General features: G+C 43.5%; 1 protein-coding gene across 6 annotated transcripts in view; it reads right to left on the bottom strand.

Moving 5' to 3' along the window:
• Positions 1 to 13882, bottom strand: part of raraa (retinoic acid receptor, alpha a) — a 137755-nt gene extending 123873 nt beyond the window's left edge. For all 6 annotated transcript variants that reach the window (XM_076759800.1, XM_076759804.1, XM_076759801.1 and 3 more), the window contains exon 1: positions 13632 to 13882. The gene's annotated coding sequence lies outside the window, so the exon portion shown is untranslated. The remainder of the gene's footprint in view (positions 1 to 13631) is intronic.
• Between the last annotated feature and the right edge of the window lie 3611 nt (positions 13883 to 17493).

Raw genomic sequence — 17493 nt, 5'->3', positions numbered from 1 at the left:
TCAGTAGCACCACTATTACCTTCCAGCCCCTCAACACCCTTCCCCCCTCCCCTTTATGGTAATACCCTGATGGATTACATAATCACACCCAAACACTGACGGCAACGAAAAGGCCGCCTCTCCACGAGAAGCATGGTGGAAACTGCCATGGCGGGTTTTTTTTTATGGGTCTCCCCCTCCCAACTCAATTGAACAGCAAGTTTTTTTTTCAACATGTATTTGCCCACTGCTGTCACAAACAAAAAAGATGGGGCAGCGAGGAATTGATGCTGACCTTGAAGGAGAATCAATAAGCTGACGGCCATTCAAAAAGTGCTGAATGCACACCAGTGCTGTGTCCTCCATTGTTTTAAATGCAACTGCCTCCAGTGGGGTATTGATGGTTGTTTAGTATTGATGACGTGTCACAGTAACCAAATACATATGAGGTGGAAAGGTCTGAACTATCAGGGTTTTAGTGACATTAGAGTAGGTCCAGAAAAGTGATTGTGTTTAGGCTAGATGAACTCGCTGCTGACTCGCAGTAAGTCATCTAGAAACTAGACCACTGAAGCAAACACTCAGTGACTTTCCCACTAACTGTTCAATCATCACATGTTACACTACAATCACAAAAGTTTTTGTAAACTTCCAGTTTCTGGAAAACTAAACAGGAGAGAGAGAGAGAGAGAGAGAGAGAGAGAGAGAGAGAGAGAGAGAGAGAGAGAGAGAGAGAGAGAGTGGGGGAGATGGAGAGGTGAAAAAAAAAAGTTGTGTTCAATTTTTCATGGTCTGGATTGTTTGAAAGCTCCATCAAGCTTTGTGATCTCATGAAGCCACTTGAAAAACTCCCCAAAGATTTCCGTTTAACAACTGCCCTCTGTCCAACCGCCACAAACACCGCTTTTTCTGGAGATTTGCATTTAAATTTTAACTCTCATGCAAAGGCCCTCGCTGCCTCTAGACAATCTCTTTTTCACAGCCTTGCTTCTCCGACAATACCCAACTCCCACCACCCTCCCATCCAACCCCCAAAACCCTTCACATTTTCACACTTTTTTGTTATTTGGAACTAATTCTTAAAAGGAGCGGAAGAGATAAGTGACACTAAAATTAGAGTCTAATCCACCAACCCTCAATATGGGGACATGGAGAAAGTAGATTTGTCAAGCCTTGATTTAGCAGTATTCTTTCATTATAAAAGTAGCACTCTTCACGCAGCTTAGCAATACGAAATGGCTCAATCAGTCTCATGTGAAACACTGAAGTGGGAAGGGGGAAGAGGATGGAGTAAAGGCCTATCTGTGAACCCAGACAACTTGGCATCATGCTGGTGCCATTATTGTGTTGCCAGCATTGTTTCCCTACCTGTGCTGCACTCTTCAACTCTCAGGGTTCCCCCTTGAAAATGACATTCGCCTTCCACTTCTAAAGGCTCCAAACAGAAGAGCCCTTTCACTGGGGCATTGTAGAGAATCTGGGCCACTGTGTTGGGTGTGTAAAATGTGTAACACTGGGCTGGGCACTGGAGACTGGGTTTTTTTTTTTTTTTTTTTTAGTCTTTTAAATCCAACCAGCTCAGACAAGGAGCCAGCTACCGACATTATCAGGTGGATTTTAAAAAGAACAAAAGCTCCTCTGCGATTCTTTACACTGCCAGTGGAAAAAAAACTGAACAGAAACCCCATCCAGGATAGATACTCAGCGTGTGTGTCTGTGTGTGTGCCTGTGTGCATACACATTTATACCCCCTGTCCTTGATATTTCAACCAAATTCATTTCTTCCAAAAGATCTTTTCCCCGATAACAATTCTTCTATTTACTTATCTCTTCAGCGAGGTCCTAAAAACTGGCTGCGATATTATAAGTGCAAAGGTCAAAACTAAAGCCGAGAACACTGAGAGGAAAGCCTATCTTTTCTGGCTCACTGTATCTAATCACATTCACAACATAAACGTATTTCCGAGGCCACAAGGCCAACTAGCAGATATTTTTGGAAAGATAAATCTGGAAGATGAAAAAAATGTCACACTTGACTGCAAACAAGGAAAGTGCATACTTGTGTTGCCTGTTATCTGCTGGTGGACAAGAAGTGTTGGAGAGAAAAACTATTGGCTGAGCAAGATAAAGGCTATCCACAGGGAACAGAGGCAGGGAGAAGACAGCGGGAAAGAGCAGGGTGATGGGCAACAGGCCAAAGGCTTGACCTCTTGGGGTCAAATAGGTGATTAGTAACATTTATCATACCCACGCAAGCTGCTAAATGAGAAGCCACGCAGCTTCTCTCTGAAGAATTCAGCCACATTTCGATGTCAAAGTCCAAATGAAGGCTGGGCCCACTACTGGCAACCAGATGCCCCGTGTTTATGACAGAGACAAATATTGGAATCCCTAAGTGGAAAAACATGCCATGCTGGCACACAGCAGCAGCAGTGAAACGTTACATCATTTTGACGATTTAATGAGCACAGCCTGGATCACATCAGAAGTTTAAATACCTGCCAATGCCGATATAAAAGCTTGTATTTCATGCTTCATGAGAGAGGCTAAAAAATAAGTTTCATTCGATACGAAAACAACGGTTGGAGGATGAAGGGGCTGCGGTTGTGGCTGAGGAGGAGGCGGGCAGCGCTGTCTATGTCCTGATGAAAGCCATGCAAGGTATCTGAACACAGGGAATCCATGGAGCCACAGCTCAGCCACACTGACATTCACATGGAGGAAACGACAAAGAAGCAATTGAGTGCGGGGAGCAGATTTGGCACAGACTTATCAGAGAACACTCCACCCCCAGGGGAATGCCCGACAGAGGCTCTCTAAAGAAGCACGGCAGCTTTGCATTGTTTTGTTGCTGTGTACAAGTGGACCAGAGTTCGAGTGGGTATCCTGGGCCAGAGGCCAACTAAGAATGAAAACATGCTGTTGTGCGGGAGGACAATTAGGACACACTCACGCAACAGGCATCCATCAAAGTGGAGATGACACTTAATTTCTCAAATAAAACAAACATAGCCTTCTTGTTAGCCATTTCATAACTTGTGCATGGGAAGAAAACCCACAATGATCCTACTAGAAGTGAAATGCACAAACAAAACACAAATTAGAGATGGCATCCCATTTTCATATCCCACGCCTCCAACGCACAGAGACGATTAACAGTTTTCAGTTGCAAACACAAGCGTCCAAGACTCCCCGGCACTTTCTCTAAACCGCTCAAAGCACTTGGAAGGTCCAAATGCAGTGAAATGTTATTTTTCACTTTAACTTTTTTCTGAAATTTACAATCTGACAATCAGCACCACTTAATCTGCAGTTTAAGAGGTGCTGTTGCCATGGCATCACGAAGGGGGGAAGATGTTAGCGGGCACTGAAAACACTGAGAGCAGATGTTGTCCAATGCAACAACTGACAGGGTGAAGTCAAAAGGCAAGAGAGCAGCCTTTTCACATGTGCGTATGTGTAACAACGGGCAGAGCTCCAAACGCTCTGCAAACTGTTTTCACCTCATTTTTCACATTCCTACTTCCACCACTGTCCTTGTTCACTGATGAAGCACACCAGTCACCTCTCTGTGCTGGGAGCGAGGGAGGGTCGGTGTGGTTTCAGAGAGGGGACAGAAGGCGAGCAATCGAAATCAGGATCAACGTCTGAGCAGAACTGTTTCACGGCCAACGTTTTAAATCGCAGCAGAAGAAGCCAAGGCCAGTGACATTAACGATGGCGCAGCTCAATTTTGTCCCAGCAAGCCATAACAGTGAGCCATTATGCACAACACCACGCCCTTCAATTGGCAAAACAAAATGTCTGCAGTGAAATAGGTTTACTTCACCCGGGACAGATATGCATTGGTAGCCTGACTCTTTTTACACTCCAGTGTGGATACCTGACTCAAGCTTGACAGACTGGGTACGGATGGAACTCGCTTTCAAGTTCTTTTAATGAAAATACAGACAGCCAAAATATGCAGCGAAATTGACAGTCTGGAGGCATTTTGATTTAGTCATCGACGCAGACAATAATGAATCCGTTGGTATGTAAAACATCAAATGCGTGGGGCATGACAGCAAGAAGACTAATTCAGACTTGCGGCGACATGTGGACAGAGGGTGCAGGATGCAGGCTGGGCATTCTCATGACGGGGAAACACAAACTAAGCATGTCAGCTGACATAATGTTGGGACCTCACCGCGTAGACGTACAAAGACAGGCCTGCATGTAAAAACTAAAGCATGATTAAAAAAAAAAACTCAGGACAGAGAACAAAGAAATACCACCAAGGCCCCACCAGGCCTTACAAATCACCGGAGTGTCAGATTTGGCTGGAATCCAAAGCCTGGTTTCCCATCGGACAAGACCCGTCAGAACTCAGGGGAAACCCCGCGACACGGCCATGACGTTCTCAAGGATAGAAGAATGAACGCGGCCCCCTCCACCTTGCCTTCTCATCACCATGTTGTCGTCAGAGACGTGTAACACGTCTTCCATTGTGCTTCTCATATCTCTTTATCAAACCTCACAGTCTTGAACCTCGCATAACATAGCCACTGACACGGTCACGTCCGCCATCTTGCTCTCTCTCTCTCACACACACACACACACACACACACACATTTACATGTGCATCACGTTTGCATGCTGCCTTTATGCTTGTCAGTGTTGTTCCTTGTGTTATAGCTGTTGAAGTTGGACAACAGATGTTGACTGACTGAGGATTACTGATTGTTGATCAGTATTGTTAAAGTTAAATTAACACTATTGTACGTTTAAAGGGCAGTTACCTGTGATTATTTGTGCACATGTGTTGTGGGTTTCCCCCCACTCTGTTTGGTTTTACAGAATATCCACAAAGAAACTAACATCAATAAATAAACTCATTAGTATTAATGTGCATGGCTATTGGTTTAAGAAGAAAATCAGTAATACATTAATAGGGTTTACAATTATTGTTGTATTGATGTAGAAGTTTTCCAACAGGATGTCCAGCTACAGCATCATCCATTTCGTCTTTGATTTTTGGTTTCAGAGGAAAAAAAAAAAAGCTTGTGGTTGTCGTGAGTTGAAACTAGGTGTGTCCCAAGCTGATCTGCAGGATGGGGATTGAGGCCACCAAGGCATTTTTTTTAATGGATTATATAAAGCTCAATCTCTTTCCAATCCTTAGTTTATCATAATCCATTGCACTCCTATGAACACTGGAACCTGTCCTTAAGGCACAACATTGCATTTCAAGTGAGTGAACTGCAACGTAACATGTACAAATAAACAGCAGCCAAGACTTCCAAATAATGTCTCCAAAATAGACAGCCGGCGATAGCATGTAAAGCCAGTTTGAGTTTATAAAATTAGATTGTTTGCCTCTATTTCAGTGCAGGAGAAAACAGTGCTGACTTTGATGCTGTGCATGAGGAGAGGTCCATACCTTCCTGCCACATAAGATAAGCTCTTTTTTCTCTGTGGATACTAGGGGTGGGCGGTACACCGGTGTGACATCATGCCACGACAAAACATCATTACCATGTTAAAAGTTTCAGCATACTAACAACTGTTAAAAAATGTGCTTTACTGTGGGCGTGATAACAAGCACTTAAAGGGCTACGCACATACTCACAGAACTGGAGTAACAACTACTTTCCTCTATAACGCTGACTCCTGTAACAGGAATATGTGAAGGTTAAATTACGAGCAACGCAAACTGATTTCTCAGTTTCTGTTCTCTGACTTATCAGTATCTTAGCTCTTCTATTGATCAAGCAGTGCGGTAGTGTCTGCACAAGTATTTCTGAAGCTCAAATGCTGCTGACATGCCTAATCCCATCCCTTGTGTTTTTGTGATACTGTGAGATAATACTGTCACCGTAAAAAAAAAAAAATGTGATAGGTCCTATCACCCACCCCTAGTGGATACCATAAAAAAACAATACAGACCACAAGCTCTGATAGGAAACAAACCAATGCAGTGACGCAGGCTGTGTTCTCTTAACGCAAAATAACTCAGTCTATCTTACTTTGTTGGAAAACACAAATACAGAATCAGATACCTGATATTAAATGACACCTGGGTCAGCGCAGTGTGGACAAAAAAACAACCAAATCGTGAATTGGCGATGGGCTCTGTGTTGACTAGGCAGTGACTAAGAAAACTAGTAATGGCTGATGTGTACAAATGAGAGATTCTGCAGGAATCGCCCCGGAACAAGGAGCAGAGCGGTGCCGATAAGCCTCCTGGAACACAGTCAACACATTTCACACACGCAGGGCCTGGAAACAACACGCTTGGGGCTTCCACCTTCATTTAGATGAAAATGGACCTCCTCGAGAGGAAATAAAGCCATTTTTAACTCCCCCTCTCACTACGAGACGGCCTCCCGTAATGTGCCCAGTCAATGGACTGTGGGTTTATTCAACTGCAGGCAGCCCACAGCACTGCCATAAATAATGTAGGGCAGCTCACATGAAGCCCTAATCACCATTGTGCTGTCACCCAACAGAGAAGATTGCTTGTTTAATTTACTGCGCCGCATCTGTCTCAGTTCTGCCCAATTTAGTTTCACAATTTCACTGGGCAAGTACTCCAGGTATTTATCAATATGCTTTTCACTCAATGCCATGAATCAATAAGAATGCAATGCTGATGTATCAAAGTCTGTGTGAGTGTGCACATGTGTGTGTGTGCACATGTTTTGGGTGATGTGTGTATCTGTGCCAAAAAGAACAAACAAGAAAGCTGCAGCTTGTGAAACAACAAAGGCTGGCAGAGAAGAAGCCATCAACACTCAATAACCAGAGCTCATTATTGTCCATCTACAATGTACTTCATTACATTACTATTCCATTAGCTTGCATACATTTGCATATTCCAGTCACCTCTTTACAGAGGCTGTTGATCATAAATGGCAGCCATATGCTGCCTGGTGCGCCATATTACAGAATTATTACTGTGACACAAAAAGCCAAGAAAAATGGAAATTATGTTGACATGAAATGAAGTACAAAACCAATCAAAGGATCCGCCTTTATTGATAGTGTCTCACAGTCTCAGTGACTGAATGAGTATCATTTACATACACGAGTCGGGGTTCCTCGCTGACAACCATCTGCAGGCAGACGCCTAGTTTGCCGGGTACATTTCTGAGATACTACACCAATACATGTACTGTGCATGCAGTCAATTTATGTGAAACTACCAGCACAGGAAACATTTATTTAGCTTTTACAGGAACAAAAAGTAGAAGATTGATTAGAGCTATATAAACCTCCACAAAGGGAAATGTAATCAGCTCATAATCATCTTTTGCTGAACTATTTTGGGGGGCACTTTTGACTTGCAGTCTGCTCCTGTAGCTGCACACACAGGAATCCTGTCATCTAACAGACTCTGTACCACAACTTTTCAGCATGACAGTGATTTGGTGCGATGGCTCTTCTGCACTGTGAAGACAGCCCATGGAGACAGAAGAAGTAGCAGCGGCGCACTAGCTACATAGACTTGGCGAGCACAAGGCAAGACAGCAGAGCAGTATGATAACGATGCTATGAGCTGAGCCGCTTATGACCAGCTAGCTGTTAGAGCTAGCAGCAGCGGCAAGAGCGGTATCATTGTTCAGGACCATTATCTCTCCACCGTGATGTTGACTTCACACTGATAAATGTGGCCTAGCAACTCAAGCTAATGTGCAAGCAGCTGCAACCACAGCAGCTGTGTAATACAGTGTCACATACGCCCACACAGGAGGCACAATAGAGTAGATTTGTTCCACTGAAATCTGTGTTAAGATGCTTTGGTTTGTGTAGTCAAACTGGTCATGGACGCTGCTCAGGACGTTCATAATTGGGGAGATTAGATTTGCAATGATGAAGAGCAGTTCGGCTAATAAGTAACTACGACTGCTTTTAACAGGTTCCTGTTGGAACTTGGTGGATTTGTTTAATTGTTTAAGTGATATTTTCTAGGAAAAACACCAACCATGCTCAAGGCCGCAGCTTATGCTAATGCGAATATTTTCAGTTTTTCTGTTTTTCATCACTGTAAACTGAATATTTTGGGGTTTTTGGACTGTTGGTCGGAACAAAGCAAGACATGTGAAGACGTCACTTTTGACTGGGATGGACATTTTCACTATTTCATAAACAAACAACAGACTAATTGGAAAAGTAATCAGCAGAATAAAAGATAGTGAAAATAAGTATTAGCTGCAGTCATACTCTGTTGCCATCCATTGTGAGGAGTCCAATTTCTTTTTTATCTCCGTGGATATTCTCTATCTGGCACCTGAGGAGTCTTTTTGTAAAATTACATTGTCCAATTTTCAAACTGCCTAAAAAAAATTGAGATTAAAATTATACCAGTGTCAACAAAGCAAATATGAAAATGGAAGGTTTGTTCTTCTGAGCAACAAACCACAAATCACTACAATGTCATAACTGACTGCAGACACACACTGGGCACAGAGCAGTGCTGTATTATCGAGGAGCGCTTAAGGACAGATTGGCTGGTCAGACATCTGTGTAAGTGACACCAGCTTTCTGGCTAGCTGTCTGACTCATGGCAGCAGAGGGTTAACTTGGCAGCTCGGCTGTACAGTGCAGCTCTAAATGGAATATTAACAGCATGTCCCTCAGTGCAGACTGAGAGAGAGCAACAGGAAAAAGGAGGACGCAGAGAAAAGGAGAGATGGAGAAAAGGCAAGCAGCAAGGGGGTGGGTGTACGAATCCAATTTCCAGTGACAGTGTGCTCAGGATCACTGTTTCAGTGAAAGAACATATCATCTGTCAAAGTTAATGGCAGTGTCCTGGGGAAAATGAAGGAAAATAGAATGGAGACCATTCATTAAGAAGGTGGGGGATGGGGGGTGTGTCGAAGCCACCGGTCTGCTTCACTGTCTCTCCGGGAAAATAAATATATACACAAGCCATTATTTGTGCATTTACGAGGTGGCAGTGCAGCCTCGATCAAGGTTCTCATGCTCCGCAGATAATATTAGCGCAGATGCCTGAAGAGGAATCTGTGGGCAGCACAGAGCTATCACTGGGAATGACGAGGTGGGCCTGGCTGCCTGGTAGGATGGCTGGCAGGCTAGCTAACAGGCCTGGCCAGTCTGTCTCTCACACAGAGCTGTGGATGTACTCAGTGGAAGCAATTGATACCATTGTTTTATGGAGAGGAGGGTGGAGGGGGATTAAGAACCAACAATAGGGCTCTTTCACTGGAAATGTCAGCCGTCACGCCGGGGGACTGTCCGACTGGGCAGAGACACTTTCGTAAAAAGCCAAGGTACAAAATGAGTGTGGAAAATAGTATGAAACACTGTGACGAGGGCAATGAAACAGTGTGACACGGGCCAGAACATTCCCATGCCAAATGGTAGAAATGCAATCTCGAACATGGAACAACAGCCTATGGGAAACTTTACAACACAGATCATGTGAGAACAAGTCAAACAGAGAGACAGGCCTTTCAATTTACTATTGTTTTGCTACTGTTTTAAAAGAGCAGCGCAACAACTCTGCAGATAAATATGTCAATGATTTCAAGGTCTACCAAAACAATCTGCAGCTTGGAACACATTCCAAATCAATAACCAGGATAATAGGCTATATGGGTCTTTAGCTCAGCCTCATTAGGAAAAAAGAGACAAACGTGGCCTGATTCTTCAGGCAAATTAACATAGTGAGGAACCTAAAATATCACAACCGATGATCCGTTCTGGGACATTTTATCATGAGACTATACAACAGAGAGATACAAAGTTCTCTCTCTGAGTGCTTTGATAACCCCACTGGCCTTGGACCTCTTTGAAAATCTCACTCTGAAGGGTTGAGGTGAATATAAAGAGCAAGTTGAAGTGAGGTACCCTGCCGCTTTAAGGCTGGGATGAAACCAAGTTATTCTACCACTCTGACCTAATTGCTCTCTCGCTCTCCCGACATGAACACTGGGAGCTGTGCACTCTGACACGTAAAGATTATTTAATACCATCAAAGCCATAAAAAGAGGAATAAAAGGAGGCGGTGTGAAAGACGGGGGGGTAGTTAACTGTTGCGAAGCTGGCAGGGCCGAGCAGTCCAGAGAGCTGTGTGGAAAGCAGCGGAAAGAGAATCAGCATGCAAAAGCAGGCCTGTCTAACTGCCGCCGGCCGACATGAGTGGAGCTCCCACATCCCAACATCACAGCAGCTCCAGAACTCCCCCTCCGAAAAAAAAATCCCACTCGGCTTCGGCTACTCTCTCCTGGTATCGGCTCCCACCCTTCTTCTCTCCCGCTTTTTCCCACACTCGCCCCAGTCCCTAAGGCAATGACGACGTCATTGGGCACCACAGCCAAACCACTGTAATATCCCAATTTATTTCTACTTATTCTGACAGAGTCGGGGCCTGTTTCATTTAGGTCAAGGCTGATTTTATTAGTGTAAAGATACACTGCTTGGTTCCATTGGACTCCATTTGTAGAAGTAACCTTTTCTCTATCAGGCCAAAATGAATTATTCTTCATGGCAACATCAGTAAATTGGTAAACAGCACATGTGCACATCCAAATAAATTCTAAAAACCTAGTCCACTGATTTTTGCTATATGCAGTGAGTGAAACTAATTCTGCAGCACGGTTCTTCAGAAACAGCTACTGGCAGTCATAATCTGGCAGTGTGTGGGTGGGACTGGGTAGAGGTGTTTACCGTTAGGCAAGCGCTGGGTGACATCTCCAGGGTGCCATGCCATTGTGGGGAGCATGCCTCATCTGTCAGTGCCTGATGAGTTTGTGCTGCTTAGCCACAGCCTCGTGAGTCAGCCTGACTTGTCAACAACAGGGGAGCAGGCTGCTGTTTTGGGGCTGTGTGTAGACCACTACAAACCAAACCAAACTAAACTAAACCACCGCCTCTTTCAGAGAAATCTAGGTCCACTGCCAAATCCAGCCAAGAGTATATCTCTGCAATCTTGTCTCAAAATACATCCTCCTGACTTTACTAAGTTGCCATTTTCACATCCTACTATTGGTGGTTTATGTGTGATTTTGGAAGGATGCTATCTTGTGACTCAGATCAAGCCGAATTGCCTGATTCAACAAGAAGTTGACCTACTGAGGTGCACAGATGACACCATCTATAACAAGAGGGTGGAAAGACACACTGCGCCCACTCTCTAACTTGCCATGCAATATCAAAATAGGACACTCAAAATTTTGTTTTACACCATTGTTCCACAGACAAGTGTAAGAAACTGTAATTTGGCCAACGCCCGATTACAAGCACAAAAACGCCTCTAAATGAAAACAATCCAACCAACCTTTATTAACTCCTCATCTTCCATCTTGTATAGTCATTTGTTCCGCACATGATGAGCAAAAGAAACTGTTATCAAATGTGACACATAAAACTCTGAGAGCTAGGAGCTACTGACTCACCACTACCGTGTTTTCAAAGAGTAAAGAAGACAAAATTTCCTTTCCAGTGTCATTCACAGTTGACTTTACAATCTGCAGGGGAAGGAGAGGGACATGATGAGGGGGTGGGGGATGTGAGGGGACAAAGTGAGTGTGCCACTGCCTCAGCGATGATGACACATTTAGTGCCATGTGAAACCGAAGCGTGCAAGGTTTTTAACTGGCACTGCTCACACGGGGAGAGAACCAACTTCCCGTGGGCGCTTGTCAGTGAGGGTTGACAGTATCACAGAAAACTCTTGCCTTGTGTTACGCAACAGAACACCACTGCATTTTTTACAGTACAACACTGGGCAGTCACACACACACACACACACACACACACACACACACACACACACACACACAAAATCGCGCTTTTACAGAGAAGTTAAGCAACTTCTGTTTTGTTCAGTTTTGAATATACTGTTACATGAAACATTGTTAAATTGTAATTTCTGCAGCAAGGAAGCAGTGTGAGAAAAAGACATGTTACTGGAGCTGTAATCAACAATGATATGAGGACATAACATCCCCAAAGCCTTCTCATTAGATCTTAAAGAGTTAATATGAGATATTTACTTATGAACACAACACATCATACCTTTCAGAAAACCTACTTCTACCATTGAGACAGAAACTACATTTCTAGAATTCACTAGCCGCTTTTCGATCAAAGTATTTTTTATGTGCATTTTAAAGTATTGCATTAAAAAGATTACTAGAAAAAATATTAGAATATGTGACAGTTTACTGAGCAGGTATGAAATCTTTCGTTTAGCCCAAGCCTTCCCAAATATAATGCACAACATTTAACTGTGAATCACACCAAGAGAGGAGGTGACAGGGTGGGAAAACCCTCAGATACACCAAATTTCCCACTAGGCGGCTGGGCCTCTAATGCATCTGAATGTCACAGGTTGTCACTGGAAAGGGCATCTTCTTCTCCCAGCCCCACCCCACAGAGAAATCAGTCTGCTGCCATGTCTGCATATCAAAGAAGTTATGCAAGGCCTCATAAATCTGTACTATCATAAAATATCATTCAACAAATCACTCTGTGCCAAATGCATGAAGTGCACAGATTACTCAAATTAAAAGGAAGCACCTAGAAAGCACTTGTTAAGGCCTTAAATAGAGGGCAATAAACACTGTAATCTGTGGTTTTACATGACAACATTTTGTACGATAACAGTGCAGGTTTCTGACGCTGCAGGGTGTGCAATTCAAATGTTGTGCCACAGACCTGACATTTAATTTGCTGAAATTGCCACACTATCCTGACAGGTGTTAATCCGGGGTGATAACAAATTAGGGGAGATATCTGTCAATGTGCAGTGGTGCTATAAGGCTTCAGAAGAATGCATGTGTGCTTTGGGTCATCGAGTTTCCAGCTCAGTATTAGAGCACATCAGAAGAATGCAGGCTGTGGCTGCCCCTCTGTGAGCTATGCCTGTTCATCCATTTACAGCACACTCGGAGGAAGTGGGCTCCTGATATGATCGGTATCAACAGCGAAGTATACTGTGCACTCGAGCAAAGTTCACCTCAAGCTTTTAACAGCCCACAACGGAGCAAAACTGCGCCAAATCTGCAAATGCACGCTGACACAAAATACATATTTCTCCACATTCCGCTGCCCTGACGTTGCAAAAACAAATCAGGAGTGGGTACAGACGCTGGGGCACGCAGCGCTGCGTGATTTTAAAGCCACATAGCGACACTTTTCTGAAGTGCCAAAGTGGATGGTTAGCAGGTTGTCTCTGCTAATTGACTGTAGAAAAGTGTCAGCGCTGAAACACGGCACATCCCCAGCGTCCTCACAGGCGACACTGACGAGCAGAGGAGCGCTAGCTTTGCATGCTAGCTGCCCGAGCAGACGTCGAATCCACTGAACATACTGTCGCTCGGACAAACACAATCACTGTCTGTTCGTAAAATGCCTCTTTTTTCTTTCTTTCTTTTTTTTTTTTTTTTTGGTCCCCGTGAATTAGCAACTTGACAGGAGTTTCACACCCCAGTTGTTCAGTCCACTTATATCTGACACTGAACGGCGTTTAAAAACCCTGCCACACTCGTACATCAACCGTAGCCACGCATGACGCATTAAAAACCGTCCAGGTGGAACAGTTAAGGCGACACGCGCTGCCCGGTTGACCTCCCGAACAGAGGCCGAGACGTGGACGCACGCTGTCAAATGTTGACAAGCTGTCAATGACAAGTGGATGGTAATACCTGGGACCTGTTGACTCCTCCTCCGGGTCCCCTCGGGCTGCTGCTGCTGCTGCTGCTGCTGCTGAAGTTTGGCCGCGCAGCTGTATTTCTCCGCGGTGCTCACTCTTTTCAAAGTTTGCTGCCGACTCTCAAATCTGCAAACGGTGGCTCTCACGCGCGCCGGGTGACACTGGTCCCCCCCCTCCCGCCCCTGCCCTCGGCAAACCGTAGATGAGAGACGGCGAGCCGCTTTTCAGAGAGCAGGCAAGTTTGGCAGCGCTCTCGCGAAGGCAACCATTGCAGTCACGTTCTCTGGCTGTGAAATCCAACACCCGCGCCGACCCCGCCCCTTTCCTTTTCAGGGGGCCAGTCCTCAAAAGTGGATGTCCTGCTCTCTCCAGATGTGCGCCGAGCTCTGCTCTGATGATGCGAGGCAGCAGGAGGACGTTCGTTTTCAGCATTTCCTTATAGCTCCTTTATGCTGCGCTAAGATTAGAAGTGGAGGGACTATTTGTTTAAGCTGAAGTAGCATCGCCATTATGGAAGTCTTACATAAGTAATGATACAAAAGTACTATCCGCAAAAAGTAAAAGTACTCATAACGTTCCGTTTTATGGTATTATAATGTCATGGGCATTAACACACATGCAGCTAATTTTAACTGTTTTATATATTCTTGAATACTTTAATCTATAGCTATCGTGTTATATAAATTGAGAAAGTCAGATAAATGTAGTAGAATAAAATGTACAATATCTCCTTTCCTCCCTAGAAGTATAAAGTCGCAAAAACTGGAAATACTCAAGTAAAGTACAAGTACCTGCAATTAGTATTTAAGTAGAGCACTTGAGTAAATGTACTGACTAAACTGCAAAAACTCCCTTTTCTATTCTCAGTCTGGCAGCCGAAGACACAGTTTCTTGAGTTGCAAAAGAACTAACTTTGTACTTAACCTTTAATGTGAGGTTAGAGTCAATGGTGTCTCCAGTGAATGTCTGCTTATGTAACCTGTGATATTTTAAAAGTAATGCAACCACACACGAGTTTGCAACAGAGAGCGTAACAAGCCAGAGGAAAGCACAGCAAAATGTAATACTGATTTTACACAAGCCTCAAAATGTGTGGAATCTTGGCAAAGCAGATGAAACGTGCTTTTACTTTTGCAAGGAAAATAAAGAATGCTGCATTCTGAATGCAAGAACACCAACACAACAATTATGCATTCATTATACAACCACTGGAATAAGTACTCAAGATACATAACTTCAAATTCTACACATCTCAGACTGTTGTTATCATGCTACTAATTATAATCATGCATGATAGGAACATCCCATAAAAAATCTAATTTTACAGTCATTTCCCCTTTTTTTCTAAAGCTCTGGATAAAAAGCCAACTTCATATCATCACGATGGGACACAAGAGAAACCGGAGAATGTTGTGATTTTATTTAAATATGTATCATTTGTATAAAACTTTAAACAGTCAGCCCTGTCCTCCATTGCGTGACTATGCCTCCCCTTCCTGCTGAGAACACCATTAAAGGCTCTAAAATATCTTCCTTCACAGATTGTATTGTACCCTTTTGTCACACTGCATTTGGGCAGTCAGCTTCTTCTGTTAAATCCACTGCTCAGACCAACTCTCTGCCAGATCACATAAAGAGCTGCTGCTCTTTTTATATCTAAAGCCAAATTATACATTTGTCTAAAAGCAGCCCAACTGGGTGTTCACTGACTCTGCATTATACTTTTATACTGCACACATAAGCTGTTTCTTAATCTATGTCTGAATATGTTGTATGTGATGGACAGTTGTGTATGGCTTTATGTTATTCATCTTCTTTGTGATGGATGTCATAACTGGGTGTTTTTAACTGTGCCTGCGAAGAGACTGCATGTGAAAATAAACTCTCACCTTGGCTGTTTTAACAGCTGAGGCGATTTATATGATACTGTAAATGGCTCATTAAAAAATAATAATAAAAGGAACGAAGATAGCTCAATAACCAAATTGTTTGTATAATATGTAAGCAATTATTTAAGACAATACTAGCAATAAGGGTGTCAGGTTTCTGTGTGGACGCATACACATGGACCAGCATATTTACTTGTCGATCAACTGTAGATTAATTCGGGGAAATTTTGATAATCATTTACAGCTTCAAAAACATGATGAAATCTCACTTTTATGTATAATATAAATGGAAAAACCTGTAGATTTTTCACCACCAATAAAACAATGATTAATGGCCGTGGATGATTTTAGATATCATGTTTAGATGTTCCCATGTAAGCGTGCGCATGTGTGTGCACACACAGGTGCTCATGCAGTAGGTGCGAAGAAGTGTGTGCATCTGTGAGGATGTTAGCATGCAAAGGAGTAGGATGGAAGAGCACTGCTTCGCTTCTGTCTCTCAAGTATGACTGCAACACTCAATAGTTTTCCGCCCCAGAAAGCAAAGTTTTGTGACAGGTGGTAGATGTGAAACCTCTTGTCCCATATGATTGGACAAAAGGCCACAAGACAGCTAGTGACATACTTTGCCTTCACGGTACCTTCTCAGTTGCTTTTCATCTTTTTTTTGTTCCTGGGAGCATTGACACTGCTACAGAGAGAGTGCCACCGACAGTATCCTCCTTGTTTCCCCTGCTGCCTTTAAGGCTTTCTCATACAAAAGCTGTGAGTGGCACTAAGCTGTGTCAGTTGTCACGCATCACCACACAAGTGAGGAATGCAATCCTGGGGGGGGTGGGTTAATTGTGACATGGGACACACAGGCATGCGAGGAACTGTGGACGGAGGGAGTCGTGAAATGCTAAAAGTATGCACTTGTGGACGAAGTTGTTGTCATAGCAGAATGGTTGAAGACATGACATTGCCTTCTGACAGGTGGACCTGGGGCCCAGCATGCATGTATTTAGCATGTGCTCATGTGAACTTGATGGGCACGCCTTCGTTCACTCAGCTGCAGTGTGGGGATTTGTATTATGTTGTGTTGTGTTTCCTCTACATATCTCTAGGTTGGATAGTAAGGCCTCTGGGGTCTCCTTAGCCCAGCTGCATCCTCCACTTGTAGCCAGGTTTACACTGGAAGTTACTGGAGTTGAATCTTAATGGCTTTCCAGTCTAGTATAGCTCCCCTCTGCTCTGGGATGCAGATATGGGCTGCATTTCAGAATGTACTGTACAGTGTATGTACTGACATGTCAAGCATAGTGAAAAGCCTTGTGACCCATGTTCCATTTAATGCGTTACATGGCCCTCCTCTATGCAGATACAGTGACTTGTAAGACACGTGCATTAGCTTGGTTTCTGGCTACTGTACAGAGACAGAAATCAGTGTTTGGGCATGCTTTGAAGATCCAAGATTTCTAATGCTGAATTCTCCATTTTCAAGGCTTCAAAGGAGCGACTATAAGTGACAGACAGGCCTGACATGGGCGTGGAGGATTACATACAGTGTGCATACAGAATGGCTGCCAATGCTTTTGGTCAGCAGAACATTTACCACTGGCTAGCGATGTTTCTTTTCAAATTGGTACAGTAGCTATATCCATTGATTGATACTTTCGTTGATACATCCAATGATTTCTAAGCTGCAGGTCAGAATCTTCCATGACAACATTTTTTAGGGGTCCCAAGGTGATTAACAGGATGGGGGAAAATGATACAGACAACATGAAAAAAAAAAAAAAAAAAAAAAGGTTATTTTTCTAGAATGTCCTCTAATATTAGCTTTTTTGTTATGGATGCTTGAATAATTTTGTCAATTTAGACCTCTAAATTAATTGGATAGGGTAAGGGGATAATATCACTCTTTTGATGCCATAGCCTGTAACCATATGTAACCCGTGATGATGAGTCACAAGCAGACTTTGC

Source organism: Chaetodon auriga, chromosome 20, assembly GCF_051107435.1.
Source record: "Chaetodon auriga isolate fChaAug3 chromosome 20, fChaAug3.hap1, whole genome shotgun sequence".
In the NCBI taxonomy this organism is placed as follows: domain Eukaryota; kingdom Metazoa; phylum Chordata; class Actinopteri; order Chaetodontiformes; family Chaetodontidae; genus Chaetodon; species Chaetodon auriga.
Note: the sequence above shows the minus strand (reverse complement) of the source record. Positions and strands in the feature narration are given on the sequence as shown.